The sequence below is a fragment of the Theobroma cacao genome, chromosome 2, assembly GCF_053813885.1.
Source record: "Theobroma cacao isolate CCN51 chromosome 2, ASM5381388v1, whole genome shotgun sequence".
Classification (NCBI taxonomy): Eukaryota; Viridiplantae; Streptophyta; class Magnoliopsida; order Malvales; family Malvaceae; genus Theobroma; species Theobroma cacao.
Genome location: NC_142640.1, coordinates 18,281,282 through 18,300,717, shown reverse-complemented (window position 1 = coordinate 18,300,717; position 19,436 = coordinate 18,281,282). Strand labels below are relative to the sequence as shown.

Below are 19,436 nucleotides of genomic sequence, written 5' to 3'. Positions count from 1 at the left end.
TTTATGTCAAATCCCTCCACATTGTGTCTTTGTAGGACTCTGGCCTCCTCTTCTAGCTCTTGATTTTAAATTCAAATTTGAATTTTAAATTGTAGTTGGGATCTAACACTCACTAACTAGACGCACCCTATCATTGGAGCCAAATGTTCCCCTTCTTGTAACATCTTGCTTCGGCCACTAATTATCACCTAAATCTAACACTTCCTATACTGAAGTATGGATTTTGTAGAGGCTATCATCTACACGTAATGTTATGAAAGTCGGAATGCAACTCACTTTTCTAACTTTAACAAGTATGCACCCAAAATCAAATATGCTCAAAGCCATTGTACAAGCATCCAATCTCGCAAATTCACCCCATTTATCCCCTAAAACTTTGAAAAGATTGTAATGCTAAATATGCAATGGAACATTTTTTACTTTCACCCAATAAAAAAATTTTCGTTGCACTAAGTTTCTATCAAAGGCCACTAAATTACTCAACCATGGATGAAAGTAATTCACATAATCATCAATCAGCACTTTCATAACCTTAATATCATAAAAGGTAAGTAATACCTGGAATCCCTCTATTGGCCGAACTATAACCTCAATCCCTTGCATCACGAGGCCTTTCTGCAAGTCACCTGTTGAACAACCATCTTGGAGGGTCCCAATAGCACTTCATTTCAGCCGTGCATTGTTAGTTTTAGGAATATAAATCAAGGGCTCTTCCTCTTCTTTATCCTTCACAAAAGGTTCCACCTTGGGCCTACTTTCAACATGCATCAACTATTCACCCTTCACAACCTCCTTGAAGGTTCTAGGTAGGCCCTAATTTACCACTGGTTTATCAAAAAACAGTAAAGGCATTCCTTTCTCCATTGTATCTACCTCTTTTTGAAAAATGTATTTTCAAAAAGAAAAAAGAAATAGAGAAAAATGAAAGCTTTTATTATAGATTAATTAGAGTTAGGTTTTATTATATATAGAGAGAGGGCAATAATTTGGTAAAATAAGTAAGGGTAATTTTGTTAAAAAAATTTAAGCTATTTTATGACTTGCAGAATAACTATTATCGAGAGGGAGAAACAGTCGATTTCTCCCAAAATAATCATTAGACAATGTTCATTCCGTGAACCGATCCAAAAAAAAAGACAGGAAAGGAGAATAGAATAGGAAAATGGAACCTCTTAGTCAAGAAACGTGCCATTTGGGTCAAAGTATTGAAGGCAAAGCCAAACGGCCAATATCAATATTTCTAATGCACGGTACCCCTTGGCACTGTCGACGGCTGACATTCATCAAAGACAGGTATCGTTTGGTGAAAAGTGGCTGTCCTTGTCGGCTTCTATAAATATAATTAATGGAGAATAATCTAAAAACGTAAATTAGCAATATGTAATTTACATGGCAACTCAAAGAAGACCAAATCGACCAAATCGTCACCAACTGTTGTACAGTGTACAGCCTGTCACCAGGGTTAGACCAACTCATTAAGATTTAGTTTACATATTTTCAATTAAATTCCTGAAATTTTTTTATTAAAAGTGATTAAATTAAAATGGAAATTTTTTATTACATTAATTGAGTATACAAAATTTTGAGAAACTTAATGAATTTTAATATTCTTTTCAAATAATTTACTAAAAATTATAACAAAGTTTTTTCTTTAATTAAATTTTAAAATACGAAGATACTTTTAATAAAATTTTTATCTTTCATTAAATTTTTAAAATTAATTTATATTTGATCGTTTTCAGCGGAAAAAATTGACCAACTTAACATAAGCTCCTTGCCATAACCGAATTAAAGAAAAGGGATAAACCAGTAGACAACAGAAAGTTTATCTGCCACTCTTTCTCTTTAATGCTGTTTTATATGGAAATGTCGTTGCCAAGTTGCTTCTCCCGTATCTTTCAATTTGCGTTTAATATTGAATCACCATGCTTGAGCTGAAAGGCTCTCCAAGACCAAACTACTCGACATTTTTAAACGCTGTCCTTTATCTGATTTTCTCACTCTAGGAAAAATTCTAAACAAGAACAAAGGGTTCAAGATCAGAGTGCTAATCTGAGAGCATTTGATAAGAAAATTGTATGCCTTAATCTTGGTAGAAAATCTGAACCAGACATACTTGAACAACCCAATTGGTCTCCTCAATTTTACCTGGAAACTAGTAGGGAGTTCCACCTTCTCTTCTACTTCTTGTATTTTTTTATTTTTTGGTCAAACACATGCCCTCCTTGAATATGGTTCACTAGTTTTCTATTTGACTTCATTCTCAAATTTCAATGCTGATTCATCACATCAGGATTGGGAATTCGATTCCTATCCTTTGATGACCACTAGAGAAAAAGCAGTTGGCTTACTCCCTTTGAACTGTATACAGTTTTTGAACGTCACTTTGGTGTATGAAGTTTTCCTTTGAAAGTTTCTAATTCAAATCTATTTGCCTAAAACCTATTTTAAAATGGTCACCCGGCCTCCACCACCATCCCCAGAGATGAAATCATTTGACCAAGACATATTTTTGAGGTCAACTGAGAATTAATGACCCTTTGGTACGCCAAGAGGGCCTTCTAATTCTGTTGTTATAGATAATGTTGTCTGCAAAATCCAACGTCGCAGCAGCTCATGTTAAGGCAAGGCAATCTGCTTTGGAATATATCCCTTGCCTTGGTCAAATATTGAAGTAAAAGAATCTAATAAACGGATGATTAGTTTTGCCATAACCTTTAATGGATCATGTGATAAAGCCAATTTACACCAATGAGAATAATTCGTGTTAATCCATTGCGATGAGAAAAGATGGAAGAAATGCACGTCTACAGGCGTACTGTCGCATGCTTCCATATAAATTTATGTTATGTCTTCTCTTTCTTAGATCTAGCAATAGGAAATATTTTGTTTGGGAGAAATAGGATGTCTTGTGGTTTTTGGGTGAGGATCTCCTGGTTGGGGTTTATCTTTGTTATAAGATTTTTCTGGATTCTGTAAGGGATACGAGGAGTGGTGTGGGGCGAAACAGGGTATTTGTTTTGAACAAGCTGTGAGTGCAATGTAATGGGATGATGATGTCTGAGATTGGTACTGGGAGGAAACTTCTCTGCTGATTTTGAGGGGAGAACATTTTCATCTATCCGTTCTCTATATATATATATATATATATATATATTGTATGGACAAAAAATACAACTAAGTGAAAGCACATGGCTATGGTAACATTTATATTTACTATCATATATAGATGGCATGGGTTAGTTTATATTTAACTTTTTCTAAATTCATACAAGTCATCAAGTTATTTATTCTTTCTAAGTGGTTGCTTTAAATCTAGCAACTGTTGTATAGTATCCAACGTGATCACCAGCCTCACGACTATGTTTCAAAGGCCAACATCGATATCCTGTGGGATCATCAGTGTGCTCTCAGGTTGTCAGTTGCATTTGGTACTCAAGTCCATAAAATAAAAGTATTTCATTTCACAAGAATTTCGGTTAGCTTACATTGTTCTTGAGCTACATTTTATTATTATTAGTTTTAGTTTATTATGGGTATAAAGATTGCTCGATTGATGCCTCCGAAATTGAGTAACTTAATGAGTGTTGCAGCGTTTTTTGAGCAAAGTACAAGTGGGCATTTGGACACTGGTAGGAACTACGGACTGGTTTTTTACTCCCTTTATTGGGCTATGAGTTTGGTTCATGACCTCTCGAGATCCAAGAAGGTATGAATCTAGTTCAGTGGGCTGGATAAATGAAGGCTCTTGTTGGACGTGAAACATCGTTAAGGACACTTTTAACGGTAATGGGAGATTCCATTTTAGCGGTTTGGTGGGAAGTCGATACTATATTTTCCCTTGTTTATCATGGCCCAAAATAGAGTATAAAATAGTCTTTTTCTTTTATTGCAAAATGAGTAAGATAGAAACATGTAAGGTTCCTAGGATACATTTATGGAGACTAAGACATATGGAGAGAAGAAAAAAAGAACTATAATGAGGATAAATTAAATACCTAACTGAGAGAGAGATGGTGGTTCTTAATTGTTTTGCGCTGAAATGAAAGGGACTTTACATAAGCATTTTGGAGACGGTGCATTGTTCTGGCTTTGCTTGTTTAACCGGTTGCAATGGGGCTGGCCTTCTTTTGTAAGAAATCATGAAGCATTGAGAGGAAATATTTTGTGAAAAGAATACTTGTTTTCATTAAGATAAAAAATGAACATCACGGTATAGGGTATTTATACATAGGAAGTAAAGAAAGAAAAGTAAAGCTGTTACAAAATGGGGGAAACAAGCAAATTAAAAAAAAAAAATCGAACAACCAACTAACTTTTCACCAAGGTAAAATAGTAAAGTAAAAATAAAACAAAATTAAGTTACTCAACACATGCTTCTTTTTATTGGAAGTCATGTGAACTTCACGTGTTCATTTCTTTTTACTCGGTTTCATAAACAAAGTCTTTGTTTTTAACTTCTTGATACTGCATCTACTCTCTTCATTTTAGATTGATACTTCCCCTCAAGATGAATGTTCATGGCGATGCATGAATGTCATGAATATTCATCTTGTGTAATAAACGATGATATTGTGTTCGCTGTGATGCCTTTGTCAACAAATATGCAATTTGTAATTTAGTAGGAATATACACTAATTCAACCAGTCCATCAAGTACCTTTTCCTTGATAAAATGGCAATTTATCTTTATATGTTTTGTGTGTTTATGGAACACTGGATTGCGACATATATGAATTGTAGATTGATTATCACAATAAAGTTTGATGGTTATGCTCTGTTTAATGCCTAAATCAGATAACAGATATTTTAGCCACATGATTTCACAATAAACAATAGCCATTGACTTAAACTCAGCCTCTATTGAATTGCAAGCAACTACTAATTGCTTTTTGGATTTCCAACTGACCAATGAATACCCCAAAAATACACAATATCTTGTAATTGATTTCCTTATATATCAACACAACCTGCCCAATCACTGTCTAAGTAGGCTGATATGCTTAAATTTGAGTCTGCCTTCATGAGTATCCCTTGTCTTGGAGCTGACTTAACATACTTCAATACTCTATAAGCTGCAGACATATGTTCTTGCTTTGGTTTTCCATAAACTGAGATAAACTTGAACAGCATAGGAAATATCAAGTCTCGTAAATGTTAAGTATAAGAATTTGCCTACTAGCTACTTATACCTTGTAGGATTAGCAACCTCAATTCTATCAATATCCTTGATGAGCTTATGGCTATAATCTATGGGAGTAGTAACTAGTTTAGTTCCAAGCAATCCATATTCATCTAAAAGATCTAGTGTATAGTTTTTTTGACAAATAGAAATGCCTTTTGGACCCCTAGCAATCTCGAATCTTAGGAAATACTTCACTGTTCCTAAGTCTCTTAGCTTGAATTGTGAACTCAGATATTTCTTTTCTTGATTTGTTAATTGAGCATTAATGCTAGCAATTACTATGTCATCAACATATACTAATAGAGCAATGAAATCCCTTTGGATTGATGTCATGGTGAATAAAAGAATAATCTGCATATGATTGAGTGAATCCATACTTGAGTAAGGAATCTATAAATTTTGTGTTTTATTGTATTGAGGCCTTGTTTCAATCCATAAAAAGACTTATGCAGCTTACACTCCATTTTAGAACCAGGTGGTACTCCCCATTAACAAACTAACCTTGAGGAAGGTCCATATAAACTACCTCATCAAGATCACCATTTAAGAATGCATTGCTGATATCTAACTATGACAAAATCAACCTTTTAATAGCTACAGTTGCCATAAAAACTTTAATAGTGGTTTGTTTAGTAATAGGGCTAAATGTCTCTTGATAATAAAACCCCTCTACTTGATTATACCCTTTAGCTACCAGCCTTGCTTTATATCTTTCCATAGTGCCATTTGCATTGATTTTAACCTTGAACATCAACTTACATCCAACTGCATGAGAATTTGAAGGTAAAGGGACAGTTCTCCATGTAGCATTATCCTCCAAAGCTTTGAGTTCACATTGCATTGCATCTTTTGAGTGAGAGTACTTAATAGTCTGATTATATGTTTTAGGTTCATATATTTAAGATAAAGTGGTAGTAAAGGCCTTATGTGCATAAGACAATTGATGACATGATAAAATTTTGGTTATGAGGTGAGATGTGACATGATAAGAAGTAGAAGGTAAATCAATGTGATAAGTTTCAAAGTATTTTGGAACATGTCGAGGTCTACAACTCTTCCTAGGTAATGAAATAATGTCAGTAATAAGATTAATTGGTGCAGAAACAGAACTTGCAAGACTATGTTCAAGAATGGATTCAATTGAATTTTGAGATATGTCAATGAATTTTGATGGAGAACTAGTTTCAGGTGATGGAATAGGTGTACATGAAGATGTTTCAGAAGAAGAATGAAGGTTTGGTGTAAAATTCACAACGTTAGGAGCTGAAATATCAAAATTAAAATCATGCACACCAAGTGTTTGTGGAAATGAATGATGATCAATGGTATTTTCTGATGTTTGGAAAGGAAATATATGCTCATGGAAAACTATATTCCTAGATATAAGAAACTTATTTGCACTAATATCATACACGTTATACACTTTAATACCACTTGGATACCTTACAAAGACACATTTAATAGTTTTTTTTATCAAATTTCCTTTTGTTTTATGTTTAAGTGGATACAAAGCATAGGACCCAAACACTTTTAAATGATCATAGCTGGGAGGCTTTGAAAAAAGCAATTCATAAGATGATTTATCATGTAGGAACTTAGTTGATATCTTATTGATAATATGAGTTACAATAAGGATTGTTTCTCCCCAAAAACATATAGGTAAAGATGATTGAAACATTAAAGCTCTGGCAACTACAAGTAAGTATTGATGTTTTCTCTCAACAACCCCATTTTGTTGAGAAGCTTTTACACAAGACAATTGATGAACAATACCATGTTTTTCATAAAACTCAATAAGATTAAATTCTCCTTCATGTTCTATTCTAAAATGTTTAACAAATGTTGAAAATTAATTTTTTGCATATTTCAAAATGATGGTAAAATTGATGATACAGCTGACTTATTTCTTATAAAGAAAATCCATGTAAGTCTTGAAAAATTATCCCCCAAAGTAAGAAAATATCATTGACCTTTGATGGTTGGAATAGAAAATATCATTGACCTTTGATGGTTGGAATAGCATAAGGTCCTCGTACATCAGAATGAACAATTTCAATTGGAAAAGTTGTATTTTTGATATGAACAAGAAATGGTAACTTTTTTTTATTTTACAGAAAGGCAGATTTCACAAACTAATCCTTTGAACATTCAATATCTGGACGTTGTTCGTGGATGACATTTATTCTATTCAAACATATATGACCTAATCTAAAATGCCACAAATTGAATTGTTTGTACAGTGCCTTGCAAGAATTGACATAAAACTTTAAAGGAAAGTTTACAAGTTTGTCAAAACTGAATTTGAAAGATATTGCTTATCTTGAAAGTCTTGCAAGAAATACAAAGCTGATGAGACTCTAGTAACTCTGGTCACCTTCCATTAGTGGAGATCCTATATAACACACAATTTATTAGTGAAAATGACATAAGCTTTTTGACTAGAAGTGAGTTTAATCATTAAAAAAGGTTAAAGTGAAATGAGGGTACACACAAGACATTATCCAAGGTTAACAAGGAAGTCAATCTAATTGTTCCTATGTGTGTCACAATAGCTTTGTCATTATTAGGTAAATGAATAGAACAATTATTTATTGGTCTTGTAGAACTAAAGTTGGTTAAAAAGCATGCTATGTGATTAGTGCACCAATATCTATTATCCAAGAATTTTGTTTAACCATGCATTGCTTAACTTCCTTATATTTACGTGGAAGGTTATTTGAAGTGCTAAAACAAGGTAGGCCATATATGATACCTGCAAAGGCTGAATTTACTCAAGAAGGCTTTGTTGGCTAAGAATTTAATGAACCTTTAAAGTAATCTTCACTGTTTATGCCACTCTCACAAAGAAGTGTCATCAACTTCTAAACTTGATACTTAATAAGTAATATTTGAAACATCGAATTTGAACCAATAACTTTTTTATCTTTATCAATTCCTGTAATTGAATTATTTTTAGTAGAAACACTGTTCACCATTGATTTTCCTTTCTTGAAGTTTCCTTTTCCCTTTATGAATTTGAAATCTTTAGGGAACCCTATTAATCTGTAACATTTTTCCTTAACATGACCTTTCTTTTCACAATAATTACAAATCAATTCGACTTTAGCTTTCTTCTTATTATCCATAGTAGTCATCATAGTAAATGATTCTATAATAGGATTGACTGGATCAGCAGACTTCTCTGAGATTCTTCCATCAAATTCACGTTATAGGCTTTGTCAAGATTAGGAATTGGCTCCATTGAAATAATATGAGACTTCAAAGCAAAATATGACTCATTGAGTTGATTTATGTAATGACCTCGATTCTGATCATTATCGACATCCAAGACTTGCGAGTAAACCCACCAAATCCCGAACAAGCCTTACTAGAAATACCCATTAGTTCACTATATACGATCACCATTCCATATTAGTGATTAAACCATATACTTTCGTATCATAACTTGAACCATACTTATAATAATCAATTCAATCTTTAAAACATATAATCATAAGTATATACAATGAAGTCTAAAATCTCCAATTTAATACTTATACCAAGGCCACTATCCATTTACAATTAAATAAACAAAGTGCTACGACTTGACCTTTAGCAGCAAAGTGACTTGGAATGAAATGCTATGAGATGCCTTTACCTATATGAGATGGACCATAAGTGCCGATGATTGCACGCTAGACCGATCACTATCTGCAAAAGGGAATAAGGGGGTGAGTCTCACAGACTCAGTGATCATTGGCTTCGTGAGCAAGGAGTACATGGGAAACAAGCAATAAGCAGCTCATTTGAATGATAAAACTAGAATATAAAATGCTAATCTTATAAACCAAATCACAATAAGGATATTTGTGCCTTGTAAAAATAATATCGTAAAATCATAATACAATGCTTTCTTTGGCAAAACAGTGTCGAAAATAAGTGTAACAGAAAGAGTTTCAATCACCAAAAATATCATTTGCCATCAAAATATGAAATACAGTATAAAGGTGTGCACGCTCTTAAAATGTGTGGCATGTAAAGAAATCAAAGTGTACAGCCACCTAAATCAACTCATGTTTGTCAAGTAAGCACTGAGAGCTTTTATTTAATCAATGGGAGCTGCAGAGAAAATCTTAACTCTCCACCATGCAAAAGAGTATGCGTTGAAAACTCACAAGGCTCTCGAGTAGGAAAGTATAATATCAACACGTGAACCAAATTCCATGTAATAACAATCTGGGAGTCTCACTCCACCGGATTCCCATAGCCATGGTAGTCTCCACGATGTTGGCTGACATCGAAGAATCAAGCGGTCACAACCGTGTATATCACTGGTGGCCTAGCTATGTATATATATCATAGGCCGTGGCCCTTGCCATGCTTAACCGCCCGTTAGTGACCCAAAGGTCTTCTAGCTAGAGCTCACTTGTGCACGAGGGTCACACTTAACCGAAGTGACAACTGGCCTACTCTCGACGCACTTGGTTTGTTAAAATCATTTTCAAAAAAATCAAATCAAGGTTTCCAAGTCTTTTGCTTAAAACCATTTGAAAACAAGGTTCAACAACCTTTCGAATTTCTTTTCACATAAAAGGGCATGGTATATTCTCTTATACAAAGATCAAACTAAAACAGGGTCTCGAATATTTTGCATATAAATCATTCAACAAATGCATTTAACTATGCATATCACACAAAAATACAAGGCATATATTTTTTTAATGCAAAACAGTATAAAAGGCTTGTTTCCCGATTCTTAAAACACTTTACGTATATAGCTCATCTATAGATATATCCAAAACAATTTTTAAACAACTTGCATCCACAATTTCCTACGAGTTCTACCAGCTCATGCTTTCTATAGTAACAGTGTATAAATCATTATAAATCCATTTAGAAATTGCCTATCGAGGCTAACAGTTCATGCTTTCAACAATTGCATTTATTGAAATCTGGCAACGTTTATAAAACGTATAGCATTATATAGCTATGGAAATTTTGAAATAGGCACCCCCTACTCACGTTACAATAGCGGGACGCTTCGTCGCTATTGATTCGGGTGTGTATCTTGCTATTTCTACTTACCGGTCACTCGATGCTTCACTCGGCGCGCCACCACGACAAACTTTTCTACTTATATACTTCTTAGCAACAATCCAAATTCAATAATCTTAGTGTTTATCAGTCCCATTTTCCTCCTTATTCAAACATTACCATCATGTTAATAACTCATACTATGCTAAAATCACCACTTTTCCTCACTTAACCTTGCATATTCATATACATCTTAACACATTTTTACCAAAGTTGCCTTTATCTTTTGCTTGCGCAATTCTTTAAATTATAATTACTGACAACTTATTGATAAGTCTAACACATATATTAATCTTTTCTAAGGATATTTATCAAGTCCAACCATCATTTCCACAACAATAACAATAACCTAGCATATGGCAGCGACTATGAATTTACTTTCATCAAACATTTTCTAAGTCTACATGTACTACCATTCTCATTTACATGTTGCCACCAAGCATAACATTAATATTCATTCATACGCACCAACATCTATAACCTTTTAAGCCTTTCCTAACAACACATATCCACACATTTTATTTTTTTAAGCTTCTAATTAATATAATTGCTTTCCAACCATACCTATGACATCACAATAACATTACATATTGCACACAATCATTCTCACAATATTAAACTAATCATAGGCTTTAAATTGTAGCATTAAGCTTACCACTTGGTTTTAGCTTGGATTTCACCTAACAAAATTCACAAATTTCCTCACACCCATAGCCACCATAGCTGCCACAAATATACTTACAAATTTACCAACTCATTTCCAAAAATTACGCAAGCTAAAATCAAAATCCTACCTTATGTAGCTTGAATCTTGAGACCCACTTGATATTTCTTCAATTACTCATGAATCATTCACTACCCAAGCCTTCCACTTTTCTCTCCTTTATTTCCTTAGCCGATTCTCTCTATTTTTCTTTTCAAATGCATGGTGGTAAAGTGAAAATGGCGTGGGAGCATGAAAATGGCATGGGAGCATGAAAGGGAAGAAGAAAATATCTTTTAGGTGGATAAGACCGGTCATGGGAGAAAAAGATAAGAGTCAAAGCTTTCTTTGGAAGCTTTGAACAAACTAATGGCAAAATTACTATTTTACCCTCCAAAGTTTTTCCTTTTTTAATTAAGTCCTACCATAATCTTTTTGTCACAGCCTAATTTTTGAGCCATGACCGGCGCAAAGGCCCAATGGGCTCAGCCCACCAAGCCTAAGCAAGCCTACTTACATGATCTTATACATTAATCCATATTCCTTTACAATCCGAAATTCGTAATACTTAATTATAATTCCTTTGAAAACAATTCATAAAACCCAGTCATGCATTCATAATGGCTTCATCAACCATTATATACATATATAGAATAACAAATGAACCTTAATGTTTCACATCAAATATCCATATACACATAATTAGACCTCGACCGTCAGCGGAGTGACTCTGGACACGATTGATAACACTTAAAGGCAAGTTAAACCTACTGAGCAACATATAGGGAGGAGCACCTCGTCCTAGGATCCAACCACCTTTAACTCAGGAAACCTAAAACATGAATTTTTAAAAACATGAGTACAAACTCAGTGAGTGAACATAGGAAGGGAACAAGCAACGTTAAGGAAGGTTTTTTTTTTTTAAAAAAAATCATGATGCATTTAAGTTCAAAACAATACAGTTTAGCTTAACCCTTATTAAAAACCCTCATTTCAAATCTTGATCTTTTAATCACTTAATAACGAAAGACTCATGAACAACAAAGAAGTTTAGAAGTGAAAGCTTTTGTAAACTTCAAGTAAGTCAAACATAATAGATTGACTCTCATCGCAACAAAAGGCATTTTTTTCTACATCGAGATTCTAGCCGTATAAAATCCAAGGGGTATTCACTGCCATTGGGAAAATCCACTCACGCCACGTTGCAAATTAAATTGAACACATTGACAATACTCAAGTTATCAACAGTGAATGCGATCACATTTTAAATCAAAACATATCTATATAGTAATCATGTATATATATATAAGCACATACACCTCCATCACATCACCTAGCTCATATGCATCATTACCGGCATGTGCACTGCCCATTCTGCACATGCACGGTAGTAATTATCATAACATCATCATTCAATCGGCATGTGCATTGCCCACTCCGCACATGCACAGTAGTAATTATCGCAACATCATCATTCAATCGGCATGTGCACTGCCCACTTCGCACATGCACGGTTGTAACTATCGAAACCTCATCATTCAATCGGCATGTGCATTGCCCACTCTGCACATGCACGGTTACATCCATTATACAAAATTACTTTGCTTAATAATACACATCATATATCTTTACATACATATCGGCATCATATAGAGGTATATAGTTTCATTACAATCATGTTCCACATCACAAAGACATTTCACTAAAAGCTTGTTCCCATGTATTTTGTAGAAAAAGACAATTTAAACAGTTCAAGTAATTCAATCGAATATATGTAAATCTACCCAAAGCATTTTAGTGCAAGTTCACTCACCTTATGATAGCGGGATGTTACATCGCTATTAGCTTAAAGGTGTATTTAGCTATTTCTACTTGTCGGTTGCTCGTTATTCCCTCCGGCACGCCACCATAGTATTCTAACTTTACTTTAACACGTCCTAGTAATAATCCAAACTCAATATATTTAGTGCATCAATCCCACCTCTATTTCTCACCTTATCATGAAATCATTTTCAATTAACTCACATTTTAAGGCATTTTTACTAAAATTACTTATATCTGTTGCTTATGTAATTCCTTCAATTATAACATCAACAACTTATTTATAATGTCCCGTACCTACTTCAACCTTTTAATTAACTTCTGCCCAAATCCATCTTATTTTTCCACAGTATTAACTATATTTACGATAACCACAGTCATTTCGAATCTACCCAATTATTTTTCAATTTCAACCCACATTATTTCTCTTTATTTCTTCCAAATATTATACCACTCAACTTAACACTTTCAACTAAATTATGCCAATAAATTCCTTCGACAACAATAATTCTTCACAACGAATCATTTAAAATTTCTTAACTTCACTTGAGCACTATTCATCAATTTCATATTTTCTTCTTTACTTTAGTCTTATGACACATCCTAATACAATTTTTAAATATTGTATTAAAGTAATTTAAAATTAATTCATACCACTAATAATCAAAATTTAACTAAACAAGTGGGCTAGCCCAAATAATCCAACTTCATGACAAGCCCAATAAAAACAAAGAAGTTTTTTTACCTATTTGGGCTAGGTTAGCCCAAGCCCAAGTCTCCACCCTTATTCTCTTTTGGATTGTTCTTTCTTTGTTGCTATTGGGCCCTTTCCATGGGCTATTCCCATTTCTTCCTATTAGGCCATGCCCATTCTTTTCTTATTGGGCTATGCCTACTCTTTTTTTTTTCATTTCCCGTTTCTTTCTCTCTTTCTCCTCCTCTTCCCTCCGCCAGTCGGCAGCACCTTTCTTCTCTTTCTTTTTCCTTTCTTACACTCATAAGCCGGCAGCTCAAGCTTTTGTTTACTCCCTCACAAACCCAATAGCACCAGCTCTTGTTTTCTCTTTCAAATTTACAGCAAAACTCTTTCTATTTCCTCTCAAAATTTGTAACAAAACTCTTCCTATTTCCTCTAAAAAATTTGTAGCAAAACTCTTCCTATTTCCTTCTAAAAATTGTGCAGCACAAGGCCTCTCTCTTCACTCCTCTAAGTGGCGGCAACTACCATTTTTTTGCTCTCTTCCAACTCTCTCTTTCTCCTTTGGCCGACGACTTACTCCTTTGCTCTCTCTCTCACACCGACTTCTCTTTTTCCTTCTTCAACTTTCCATTTTGCTCCCTTACACCGACTTCTCTATTTTTTTCTTCCAACCAACCTTACTTATTTTCTTTCTAAGGGCACGATTTTTCCTTGCCAAAACAAAGCCAATTTCCTTGTTGTTTGTGTGACGGATAAAAGGAAAGAAAAATGCAATGAGTGTGATGATGTTTCTAGAAATCTTTTGGGATAAGAACAAAATAAAGTAAAATAAGGAAGTTGGCTTCAGGTGGCCGGCCATATGAATGAAAAAGAAAAAGTCAAAAAGTGAGGTAAAGGCTTGTTCTTTTAGTCAAGTAATGCATAGTAAATTTTTTGTCTTTTCTTTTATTTATTTTTTGTACATAAGTCTTATATTTCCAACAATTTTACATGGATGGCCGGCCATGAGGAACATAAAAGAAAAGTCAAAGCTTCCTTTGGAAGCTTTGACCAAGCTTTGTAAAAATATTACCGTTTTGCCCTTCAAGGTTCTTATCCTTTTAATTAAGTCCTCTCAAAATTTTTAAATCTCCAATTTCCTTCTATTATCTTCTTTTACATGTGCACAAATGAAATATAAAGTTTGTACCCCAACGCAGTGTCCCCATAATATTTAAAATATTTATTTACCCACGTTATTTTTATTTAATAAAAACATGCGGGCCCCATGAACATCATTTTTCTCCTAAATTTTCTCATTTTTCTTCTCTCCCACTTAGATTGACCATATACTCTTTCTTTATGGAAAATTTTGATACTGAATAAAATATTAATATTTTAATATTATTTTATTCTAAAATTTTTTTCTCATCCTCAATAAAAATATTATTATTTAATCGTTATTTCTTTGCGTGCGAAATATTTTATTCCAAACTTTACCTTTCACCCTTCATCACTTTTAAGCACTCTAATTAACCTCAATTGGCATCCGATAAGCTTTATTAGCCAACATATCAAAGTACAGGGTGTTATAGTCTCCCCCACTTAAAACGAATTCATCCTCAAATTCGAATCGACGTAGGGCGAATAATCAACATATTAAAATTCTACCACATCACTTTCGTCGGGCATTTTTTTTTTAACATAGTATTTTGGTCTTATACGTTATATCGTCTTCCAATCTTTATAGAAAACTCGACAAGGTCATAATATATAATTATGTGCATTACACTTCTTGGATCAAAACAATGGAAAAACACTTTGCCAATATGAAATAATAAAAAATATAAATTGAAAATCTTACGATTAGCTCAAGGAGTACTAAAAAAGGTGCTAACAGTTGTGGGACTCCTACGGGTAATAAAAAGCTTAAAAAATGAAGCCTATTTCTTTGAAATCCCACAATAGTAATGCCAATAAAAATAGAAAATGAGAGACACAAAGTAATGAGAAAATGACTTGGATGATCGTGAATGCCATGATCGATTGGATTTATTGAGCTTCTTATCCAAGAGTATAAGGGAAAAGACAAGTAGGACAAAATTCTCGGTATGAATATGAGTAACTAGCCATTCTTCTTTCTTGGATCAAAACAATATCATTCTTCATCTTATAAAGAGAATTCAAATATGCTATTAATCCTGGTCACACCTCAATCAATCATCCTTAATGTCATAGCCCAAATCTTTGGTCATGACCAGTGCATGGGCCCAATGGGCATAGCCCACTAAGCCTAAGCAAGCTTTTTTTTTTATGCAATCCCAATCATCATTCTCAACCGGGCATAGCCCACTAAGCCCAAGCAAGCTTTTTTTTTATGCAATCCCAATCATCATTCTCAACCGTCATTTCTAAAACCACATATTACAATTCTCAATTATAAATATTTCAGTAACGTTTTATAGCAATCCAATATTCAGATTTGTATTATGCTAACATAGTATCACTCATTTGCCACCTTATAGTGGCATCAGTAATCAAATATACATATTTGATTTTTAACATGAATCTTAATGGTCTTCATTACTTATACATGTACACAAGCATAAGACTCTTGACCGTCAACGGAGTGACTTTGGGTGAAGATACAGCTACTGAGTTGTAATAATACCTACCAAAAAGATGAGCATACGTGGACCGCTTAATCTAAGTCCTAACTTGTCTTTGAATCTGAAAATATGAAGTTTAAAAATGTGAGTATAAACTCAGTGAGTAAACATAAGAAGGGAACAAGCAATCGATAGAAAGAATTTGGAAATCATGATGCACTTGTTTAAAAAAAAATGCAATTGATTTAATTTTTTACTAAAAAACCCCTCATATCAAACTTTGATCGCTAACTTCATAGTGTTGCAAAAACCCATGATCAATCCATGAAGTTAAATGGGTGAAAAATAGGTCAAAATCAAGCAAGGTAGCAAGCATGGCAGCAAGTTTCTCGTTGCAGCGAGAAATAGTCTTAGTTTGCATATGTTTCAGTTTTTCTATCATATCTCCCACTAAAGAAGTCCAATTGACCTGATTTTTTGACCATTAGAAAGATAAGAGGCAGGACTACAACTTTGATGTACCACTTTTTCCAATTCGGACAGAAAAGTGGTCAAAATCTTCATCGAAGTGAAAGCACTACACCAGAAGCTGAGAGTTTCTCGTTGCAGCGAGAATCAGGCCAGTGTGACCCCCAAAACCCGAGAGTTTCTTGCTGCAGCGAAAATGAATCTCGCTGCAGTGAGAAACAGAGCATTTTTATTGAAATGAGTCTTATTACATCAAAAGCCATGTTCTTGTTGACATGAAAAGCAATTTGGGAGCAATTAACAATGCCAACACACAACACAATCACAATTATTTTCATAAACTTTCTATAACATATATATATATATATATGTATATTTGTATATACATACATCATCATGCATACCATCCCGCCACACTCAGCTCATGTGCATCCCCCCACATCATGCACATAGCTGGAGTCATCGTGTGCATCCCCCCACATCGTGCACAAGCAATATCATCACCCACACTCCCATACCTCGTCATTACCAGCATGTGCATCCCCCCACATCGTGCATACGCACGGTTATAATTATCACACAATATCAATTATCAATGCACAACATATATATATACCAACATAATGTAGTAGTACATGAATCCATAATAGCCACATGTCACAACATAGAGACAATTTATCAAGGGCTTGTTCCCATGCATAATTTAATGAAAAGCCAAGTAAAATCATTTAAATGCTTCATCCCAACACATGTGTATTTCCTAAAAACACTTTGATGCAAGTTCACTCACCGATATTTGTTGAATCTTTAATTGACTCTAACTTTGATTATTGCTTCAAATGGACATGTGAGGCCTCATTAGAACCTATTGTCACACACAACATCTCAACCAACCCAAATTGGCATTAATATAATTCTAAAAGCTCTTTCCTAAATCAAGTTCCACTAGTTATTCCTATCTAGCTTCCAATTGCCATTAAATGGCTATCTATTCTTTCTACTCTAGTAACTCTAGAAATAAATAAACAAACCTCAATAATAAAACAACTCACAACTCCAATTACTAGCCATTATCAACAACCTAAAATCAATCCTCATTCATTACTCACCTTGGTGGATTTGTAGTTGAATTCCTTCTCAAGCATACTCAAGCTATCATGGAAAGTCTCTCTCTCTCTAAAATTTCCAACTAGTGAGAGAAAGTGTTGAACAAAGACTTTTTTAAGGGTTTTAAAGTGAGAGAGTGAAAGAGCATAAAGGTTCTATGAAAAAGTGCACAAAAGCATAAAAATTGGAGCTAGAAAGAGAGAGAGAGAGAGAGAGAGAGAAAGAGAGAGAGAGAGAGAGAGAGAGAGAGTTATGGAAGTTGCAAAGCAAGCTTCCATGGTGGATAAAAGGAACGTGAAATGGGAGGAAGAAAAAAAAGAAGAAGAAGCTGCTAGAAGTTGCTGGAGCTTAGATATTTATGCTTCAAGTTAATCCAAATTTCCACGAAAATTACCAAAATGCCCTTAACATGGTGGCTTTGTCTTCCTCCCATCCTTTGTGCAACCTTTTACTCTTTTGACATTGGGGCAAGGTACATAATAGTCTATATATACTCAGATTCATGAAAACATAAAAATTCAGACTTGAGATGTAAAATGACCATTTTTGCCCATATCTTGGAAATTATCATTATTTTTATCTTCTTCATTTATTTTACCATCATAAACATCATTCATTCATTCCTTAGGCCTATTTAGACCTTCACAGCATTAAGAAAACCCACTCGTAGGAGCTCACCAAGAGAAATTAAGAAATTACCCCTGGTCCGCATTATTGCGTCTATTTCTAGTTATATGTCTATGGAGATTGAGATTTAACAGGTTCACTTATGAATTATCCTTTTTAACTTGTTAATTAACCTCAATTGGCATTCGTAACTTTTATTAGCCACTGTATCAAAATACGGGTTACTACACTTAAATCATTAATCATGCATGTTTACATAACTATCCACACCTCCTCTACCTTAATCTTTCATTAAACCTTCCAACATTCAAGCAGTTATTCCACAATTGACTATGGGTCTAAATTGTCAACCAATTTCTATTTCATTTTACATTCTCCCGTACAAATTCCATTTAAGCATTTCACTACACATAAGGATGAAACACTTTTTATGCATTTCATATATATTCAATATCATGGATGATTCAAATCCGATAACCATTAGTAACCATATTGCCAAAAATAAAACTCCAGTACTTTCATAATTGAGTGCTCACTAGATAAATTTTAACTTATACCACAATGCATTTCAATAAATAACGATATCCTTGCATGCATCCTCATGGACTTAACTAATCTTTATAATTCTCGGGTCATAACCAGCTTATTAATTATATGTCACATACAACTATATCTAACTTGAGATTCCTCAAAGTCATTTCAGATGTAGAATCTCACGACCTCATTAGTTCATCACCTCGAAGATGAAATTAGACACTTGTCTTTCTTTGAGTGCACTTTAAAATCAAAGAATCATCTACTAAGACCTTTCCGAAATTAACTTCTTTTAGGCTTTTTTTTTTGTACCAATTTGCAACATATATATTCATATATACACTTCCAAAAATTTCAACTTCGAGTAGTCTTAGGCATATCAAGCTCAATAAGCCACTTGTAATACTTAAATAACCAATAAATCAAGTTTAGGATCATCTTCTCTTATGTTTAATCAGATCGTGCTCACCATCACCTGGGGAATACTCAAAACTAGTTTATGTGTTCTATTCTTATACAAGAGTCAATCACTAATTGGCATAATCCCCAAGCACCATGTATCTTAAAAGCCAATTTTTCTTAGCCAAAATTCATATCATGGTATTCCAACTCTAGGTCATGTCTCATTACC

At 34.0% G+C, this 19,436-nt stretch overlaps 1 long non-coding RNA gene across 1 annotated transcript; it reads right to left on the bottom strand.

The window, feature by feature from the left end:
• Positions 1–7,512: 7,512 nt before the first annotated feature.
• On the bottom strand, positions 7,513–14,312 carry LOC108660592 (uncharacterized). The gene is made up of 4 exons (XR_016024745.1): positions 13,527–14,312; positions 12,774–12,897; positions 8,822–8,874; positions 7,513–7,576 (listed from the first exon to the last, which is right to left on the bottom strand). It is a non-coding gene; the product is annotated as an uncharacterized LOC108660592 (long non-coding RNA).
• Between the last annotated feature and the right edge of the window lie 5,124 nt (positions 14,313–19,436).